Raw genomic sequence first — 8164 nt, 5'->3', positions numbered from 1 at the left:
AAGTTAGTTTGTGAGGAAGTTTGGGGTAAACTCTTGTCAGAACAGGCGCGATTTTGGTGCAATTTTTGCGAGAATGGTCAATTAGACCCAGAGTGAAAGTTTTACCAGCGGTGGGAAGCCGCGCGGACTGCTGATTTGGAAAGAAAAACCTGCACATTTTCATTCGCTCCGATGATGCGTCCAACCCTCCTTTCCCTGCGTCAGCCTGGGGCCTCCAGCGCCCCGGCCTGTGCAGGCTCCCGCGCGGCGCAGGAGGAGCGCAGCCCTCCCCTTTTGATGTGGGCAGCTTGGGAACGCCCATTGTGGGCAGGTATTTAAAAAGATAGAAAGCAAAGGCAACTATTTTAACTCTAAGTGCTTTCAAGGTAATAACAGGTGTTTTTGCTCTTTCTTTTACACAGGCATTACTATTGTTGTTAATTATTTTAAAGTAATTTTTAATCTTATTTTTTGTGATTATAGGTAATTTATAAGTGAACAAGTCCCCTGGGCCAGATGGGATATATCTAAGGATTCTTTGGGAGGCAAGGGATGAGATTGCAGAGCATTTGGCTTTGATCTTTGCATCCTCACTGTCCACGGGGCTAGTGCCAGAGGATTGGAGAGTGGCAAATGTAGTTCCTCTGCTCAGGTTTGGTTATTTGCTTTAAATCTGTGAAACTATTTAAATCTACACTATATTATTATATAATTTTACATGTGGCATGCTTATAAATGTTTTCATTTAAATTATGGTCATAAGATTTTAAAAGCTTCCCAGAGCTTTTTGCTGTCACTGTCCTTGTGACACCTGAATTTTTAAAATTAGTGTTTAACATGGAACATAGAATTTACAGTGCAGAAAGGCCATTCGGCCCATCGAGTCTGCACTGACAGTCCAAAAGAGCACCCGACCCAGGCCCCTGTCCCCACCCTATCCCCATCACCTTTAGAGACTAAGGGGAAATTGCGCAAGGCTAATCCACCGAACCTGCACATATTTGGACTGTGGGAGGAAACCGAAGCACCCGGAGGAAACGGCGATGGCAAGGTGGCACAGTGGTTAGCACTGCTGCCTCACAGCGCCAGGGACCTGGGTTCTATTCTAGCCTTAGATGACTGTCTGTGTGGAGTTTGTACGTTCTCCCTGTGTCTGCGTGGGTTTCCTCCGGGTGCTCCGGTTTCCTCTTACAGTCCAAAGATGTGCAGGTTAGGTGGATTGGCCATGTTGAATTGCCCCTTGGTGTCCAGAGATGGACAGGCTTGTTCTGGGGATAGGGCGGGGGAGTGGATCCAGGTAGGGTGCTCTTTCAGAGAGTCAGTGCAGACGTGATGGGCTGAATGTTTTTGCGGATGAGAGTGTGATTCAGGCGGGTAGGCTGGAGGAGGTAGGTGTTCTGAGGAAGGATGTATTGGCAATTTTGAAAAACCTTTGGGTCGACAAGTCCCCTGGGCCAGATCGGATATATCTAAGGATTCTTTGGGAGGCAAGGGATGAGATTGCAGAGCGTTTGGCTTTGATCTTTGCGTCCTCACTGTCCACGGGGCTAGTGCCAGAGGACTGGAGAGTGGCGAATGTAGTTCCTCTGTTCAAGAAAGGGAATAGGAATGACCCTGGTAATTATCGGCTGGTTAGTCTTACTTTGGTGGTCGGTAAGTTAATGGACAAGGTCCTGAAGGATAGGATTTATGAGCATTTGGAAAGATGCAGCTTAATCCAGGATAGTCACCACGGATTCGTGAAGGGTAAGTCTTGCCTCACAAATTTGATTGAATTCTTTGAGGAGGTAACTAAGTGTGTAGATGAAGGTAGAGCAGTTGATGTCGTATACATGGATTTTAGTAAGGCGTTTGATAAGGTTCCCCATGGTCGGCTTATGAAGAAAGGAAGGAAGTGTGGGATAGAGGGAAATTTGGCCAATTGGATAAGTAACTGGCTTTCACACAGAAGACAGAGGGTGGTGGTGGATGGAAAATTTTCAGACTGGAGACCAGGTATGAGCGGTGTACCACAGGGATCAGCGCTGGGTCCTCTGCTATTTGTGATTTTTATCAATGACTTGCAGGAAGGGGCTGAAGGGTGGGTCAGTAAATTTGCTGATGACACCAAGATTGGTGGAGTAGTGGATGAGGTGGAGAGCTGTTGTAGGCTGCAAAGAGACATTGATAGGATGCAGAGCTGGGCCAAAAAATGGCAGATGGAGTTTAACCCTGATAAGTGCGAGGTGATTCATTTTGGTAGAAAAAATTTGAATGCGGATTACAGGGTCAACGGCAGGGTTCTGAGGAATGTGAAGGAACAGAGAGATCTTGTGGTTCATGTCCACAGATCTCTTGCCACTCAAGTGGATAGAGCCGTGAAGAAGGCCTATGGTGTGTTCGCGTTTATTAACAGGGGGCTTGAGTTTAAGAGCCATGGGGTTATGGAGCAACTGTACATGACCCTGGTGAGACCACATTTGGAGTATTGTGTGCAGTTCTGGTCACCTCACTATGGGAAGGATGTGGAAGCATTGGAAAGGGTGCAAAGGAGATTTACCAGGATGCAGCCTGGTTTGGAGGATAGATATTATGAAGAAAGGTTGAGGGAGCTAGGGCTTTCTCTTTGGAGCGGAGGAGGATGAGAGGCGACTTAATAGAGGTTTATAAGATGATGAGGGGGATAGATAGAGTGGACGTTCAGAGACTATTTCCTCGGGTGGACGTAGCTGTTACAAGGGGGCATAACTATAAGGTTCAGGGTGGGAGATATAGGAGGGATATCCGAGGTAGGTTCTTTACTCAGAGAGTGGTTAGGGTGTGGGATGGACTGCCTGCTGTGATAGTCGAGTCGGACACTAGGAACTTTCAAGCGGTTATTGGATAGGCACATGGAGCATACCAGAATGACAGGGAGTGGGATAGCTTGATCGGACTATCCCACTCCCGGAATCGGATAGGTTTCGGACAATGCTCGGCACAACATCGAGGGCCGAAGGGCCTATTCTGTGCTGTACTGTTCTATGTTCTATGAATGGCCTCCTTCAGCACTGTAGGAATTCTGTGGCTCTATTCTATAGTTCTATAAACACCACACAGTCACCAAAGGTGTGAAATGAACACGGGTCCCTGATGCTGTGAGACAGCATTGCTTTTGTTTTATAAATTTCGAGTACCCAATTCATTTTTTCCAATTGAGGGGCAATTTAGCGTGGCCAATCCACCTACCCTGCACATCTTTGGGTTGTGGGGGCGAAACCCACGCAAACATGGGGAGAATGTGCAAACTCCACATGGACAGTGACCCAGAGCCGGGATCGAACCTGGGACCATGGCGCCGTGAGGCAGCAGTGCTACCCACTGTGCCACCGTGCTGCCTGATGAGACAGCATTGCTAACCGTGTGTTAACGTGTTCCCGTGTTAAATATGTTGCTGCCTTGCTCACTTCAATTATCTTATTCACTTATAATTATCTCAATTATAATTATTATAATTATTTGTTGTGTTCTGCTGTTTCAGTAAGACATTTGGAGAAGCTTGTAAAGTTTAATATAAAACATTTATTAATAAAAATAATGTTGTAGATATAAAACTTTGAAACCAGTTAACATTTAACTTAACTTTCAGCTGAGCACTGACATTAAACTATCTCAACTTTTACAAATTTCTTTTTTTTAAATAAATTTAGAATATCCAATTCATTTTATTTTCCAATCCAGGGGCAATTTAGCGTGGCCAATCCACCTAGCCTGCACATCTTTGGGTTGTGGGGGTGAAACCCACGCAAACACGGGCAGTGCCCCAGAGCTGGGATTGAACCTGGGACCTCGGCGCTGGGCTAACCACTGCACCACCGTGCTGCCCAACTTTAACAAATTTCTTGCAAAAAAATATACTCTCCCCTGACACACAATGGTTCCATCTATTTGTAAAGGCAGTGAGAGGGAAGGAAGAGGGGAGGGAAGGAGAGAATTTTGACAATTGTTAATTGTCAAGCTCAATGTCCGAAAGCAGCAGCTGCTGAATCGCAGTGTCCTGGCACACATCTCCTCTGACATCATTTCAGGATGTCCTTTGTCAGTACACTCTTAGAGGTGGATGATTGATTCACTGCAATACCTATCAGACAGATAGCTCACATTTGCTTAAAGGGGGCTTTCATATAACAACTCAGACATTAAACTTTGTCATACGATTTGAAGTAATCACTCAGGCTTGTAAGGATGAACATTGCACCATGGGGACTCGTAAGCAACTCCGCTTAAAATACACTGCAAAACCCAAATGTACTTTAGCTCTGAATCAGCTGGGAGGACAGGCGTGCTAACATTAATGTCCTTGAAGGAGTCATTAACACCAGTATTGAGGCCATGATCATCCGAAACCAACTCCGCTGGGCCACCTGTATGTTTAGGATGTCAGAGTCCCGACTGCCAAAGCAAATCTTCTTCAGCCAGCTCAAGACAGGATCTTGAGCAAGAGGCAGACAAAGGAAGCTCTTCAAAAACACCTTGGAGGCAATAAAAGAACATGGAAGTCGATACCTGGGAAACCTTTGCTGAGAAGAGACCTACTTGGAGGAACCTCCTGATTGAAGAGACAAGATTCTTCAAGAACATCCAATGGCAAAAGTTGGCCCAGAAAAGGAACCTGTGAAAGGAATACCCGTGACTTAGTTTCAAAAGACCAATCCTACCTTTTGAAAACTCCTGCCAAGTGAGTGATTGAAGAGGCGGTTCTAGGATTGAACTCATCGGTCACACAAGGGCCCACAGAACCCACGACCAGTAAGACGGAGTATCTTAGGTGAACAGTTACACCCGTTAGCGGGTGATCACCGCATTCTATCCATTATAGTCCCTATAATGGAATTAACAGCCTCATGACAAACCAAAGTTTAAAAAAATATATATTTCCTCCTTCCATTTTATTTGCGTTTTGCACATATTTATAAACACTAAACACAAATAATATAAAACATTAAACCACCAACAATTGTCTCTTGATATCTCCTGCCTCTGCAAGACTGAAACATTTCTGTGTAAATAAACACGTGTAAAAGCTCACCAGGTATGTGGCCCACGTTAGCGCTGAGATGCACAATCAATTACTCTCGAGACAAGGTGAGTCATAACTAATCGGCTTTAATCAGCTAGAACTGTACCCAGCAGCTTCGATAGAGAAAGTGAAGGCTGCTGGGACGGCATTGGTTCTTATACCCCACCTCTCAGGGCGGAGCTATGTACGTTAGCCAATGGTAGACTCCTAGGTCTAACCAATAGGCATCCACCTCTCAGGTACTGCAATACCTGATATTACCACACGTTGCAGCTGGATTTTCCATTCAGCCACGCAGGGGTTTCAAGCAGGCTGGGAGGTTAAACGCCACATGCACTTCCGGGTCATCTCGCCGCACATATGCGCCACACCAGCGACTTGAGTCGTGAATAATGCAGGAAGTTACGGGCCAGTGTTTTACAGCCAGCTAGCTGCTTTTGAAGCAGATCAATTGCTGCAGTGTAGGGAATGTGGCAACTAATTTTCAGCATCAAGCTCCCGCTGTTTTTGCGATGCAGACTGAGGGGTAAGGATTGGCCATGGACACCAGGATTATCTCTCCTTTTGAGATTATGTCAGGGGCTCCTTTATGTCTGTTCTGAAGACGAGACCCATAACGTTAACCCTGTTTCTCTCTCCACTGGTCCTGCCAGGCCTGATGACCATTCCCAGAACTTGATGTTTTATTAAATTTCAGATTTCCAGCCCCACAGGTGTGTTGATCTTTATGGCCTCGTACATCTAACTGAGAGGGCAGACAGCGAGCTTCAGTTTAGAGGCAGCGCCTCCGACAGTGCAGCACTCCCTTGGTGCACCAATGGAGGGTCAGCCTGTTGATATTCCCGCTCAGTTTCTGGAGTGAAATCTGATCCCCGGGCCTCCTGTCTCAGAGGGGAGATATGCTACAAACTGACCCGCAGCTGACGCAGCACTTCCACGACACACTATTCGACGCAAGGGTACCGTACACATCCTTCTCCTTAAATTGGCAAAGTAAAATATGGGTAGGTGACACCAAACAAAGAGACAGCAGCCCCATGCCCTGTGTGGAGGTAAACCGGGCCCCCCAGACCGATGCCGAGCATCAATAGGCATTAGCACATTCTTCACATTTCCATTCAGTACGGATTTGCAAGAGTTCTACATTTTTGTTTCTGAAACCTAAACTACCTGCTCCAAGAAGCATTTGGGTGAGCGTGGAAGAATCACCAGTGATGTTGGAAAACAAGGTAGAAAAATCACAAAGAAAGTCTGTCGAGTATTCTCAAGTCTTCTTTCTAATGCATTCTTTTGTGGATAGCAGAGAGAATGCCATCCTTGCTGGAACATCTCTCAGAGACTGAAAGCTGAGCAATGTAAACTGATGGGTATTAAAGAGAAGCTGTCAAAATTTCCCTGAGCCTATCTGGTTGGAATACTGCGAGTCTGCTCTCAGCGATGTAGCCGCTACGATACAATGAAAATGTCAGCTCCAACCTGGAAGTGCGCTGCAGATAAGCTCGTTGTATTTATTCATTTTTTCTGGAAGCAAATCGCAAGGGTAATTGAAAAATAAAATGGTAAGGAAGATCGGAGTTATCATCTTAAGAAGCAAATTCCACGGAAGACATTCTTTGATCCCACGTGGTTTCGGGAGCGTTCCGCTTTGGAAAGTACTACAGCCCTTTAAAGGTGAAATCTTCATATAACTTTCTCCTAATAAAGAACCTATTCACGACCTGTCAAAAACCGGTTCATGTAAAAGCAACAATGAACCAGATCATATCGCTTTTGAGATCGCTCAACAGTGCTTTGAAATCAATATTGAAAGCACATTTCATGAAACACCCAGCTAAATTAATTTTGGAAAACAAACAAATAAATGAAATTGTTTGAAGGTCCTGGTGGGAAGACATCAATTCACTTGGCTCCCAGTCCACCTACTCAAGTTAATTATCTAATCCAACAATTACTTCCAAAAAATCACATTGCTTCACAGTCATTTGACAAGCTGAATAAGAGAATTGGCAATAGGGCATTTCCATATCAGGTAAAGAAGACTTCTTTGGTCCACTGAATTTCATAACCCAAATATGCCAACGTTACAATCCTACCATCACCATAATTCCTAATAGTTTTGCTGACTCACTATCCAACCTAAACGCAGCAATAAATAAATTAAATAAATAAATAATCTTTATTATTGTCACAAGTAGGCTTACATTAACACCGCAATGAAGTTACTGTGAAAATCCCCTAGTCGCCACACTCGGGCTCCTGTTCAGGTACACAGAGGGAGAATTCAGAATGTCCAATTCACCCAAGAATCATGGGCGGGATTCTCCGAGCCCGCGCTGAGCTAGAGAATCGCCGGGGGGGGGGGGGGGGCGCGTGAATCCTGCCACGCCATGCTACTCCGACGCCGGGCCGCGGGAGAATCGGTGGCAATCGCGCCGGTGCGGCGTCCGCGGCACCGGTCGGGGGCCGTTGAAAGCAGCCCCCGCAGCGATTCTCTGTGCTCGACGAGCCGAGTGCCCGCTGAGTTCCGCCGAGTCCCGCCGGCGTTGTTTGCGTATGGTCCTACCCGGCGGGACCTCGGCGTTCTGGCTACGGGGGCTATCCTGGTGGGGAGGCGGGGGGGAGCCGACTCTGGGGGGGGCCCTCTACGGTGGCCAGGCCCACGATCGGGGGCTACCGATCGGCGGGCACACTCATCCCGGGGGGCGGGGGGGGGGTCTATGTTCATCGGCGCCGGGCCCTTGTAGGGCTCCGCCATATTGCCCGATGGTCGGCACGGAGATGGCCATGTAGGGCCGGCTTTCGGCGCCGGAGATGCGCACAGCACTCCGGCGCCGTTCTAGCCCCTGAGAAAGGGGTGAATGCCTGGGCCTGGAGGCCCGTTGACGCGGCATTCTCGTGCCGGTTTTGATGTCGGCGTCAACACTTGGCCAGGATTTCGGAGAATACCGGCCCACGTCTTTCGGGACTTATGGGAGGGAACCGGAGCACCCGGAGGAAACCCACGCAGATACGGGGAGAACGTGCAGACGCCGCACAGACAGTGACCCAAGCTGGGAATCGAACCCGGGACATTGGTGCTCTGAATCAACAGTGCTAACCACTGTGCTACCGTGCCGGTAATAGATTGAGGTGAGGCACTAACATGTT

The 8164-nt window shown here is 47.2% G+C and overlaps 1 long non-coding RNA gene across 1 annotated transcript in view; it reads left to right on the top strand.

Annotated features, from left to right (window-relative positions):
• Positions 1 to 469: 469 nt before the first annotated feature.
• Positions 470 to 8164, top strand: part of LOC140425833 (uncharacterized) — a 68750-nt gene continuing 61055 nt past the window's right edge. Inside the window, exon 1 of the long non-coding RNA XR_011948038.1 lies at positions 470 to 631. This is a non-coding gene — a long non-coding RNA (uncharacterized lncRNA). The remainder of the gene's footprint in view (positions 632 to 8164) is intronic.

The sequence above is a fragment of the Scyliorhinus torazame genome, chromosome 6 (genome assembly GCF_047496885.1).
Source record: "Scyliorhinus torazame isolate Kashiwa2021f chromosome 6, sScyTor2.1, whole genome shotgun sequence".
Lineage (NCBI taxonomy): Eukaryota > Metazoa > Chordata > Chondrichthyes > Carcharhiniformes > Scyliorhinidae > Scyliorhinus > Scyliorhinus torazame.
Note: the sequence above shows the minus strand (reverse complement) of the source record. Positions and strands in the feature narration are given on the sequence as shown.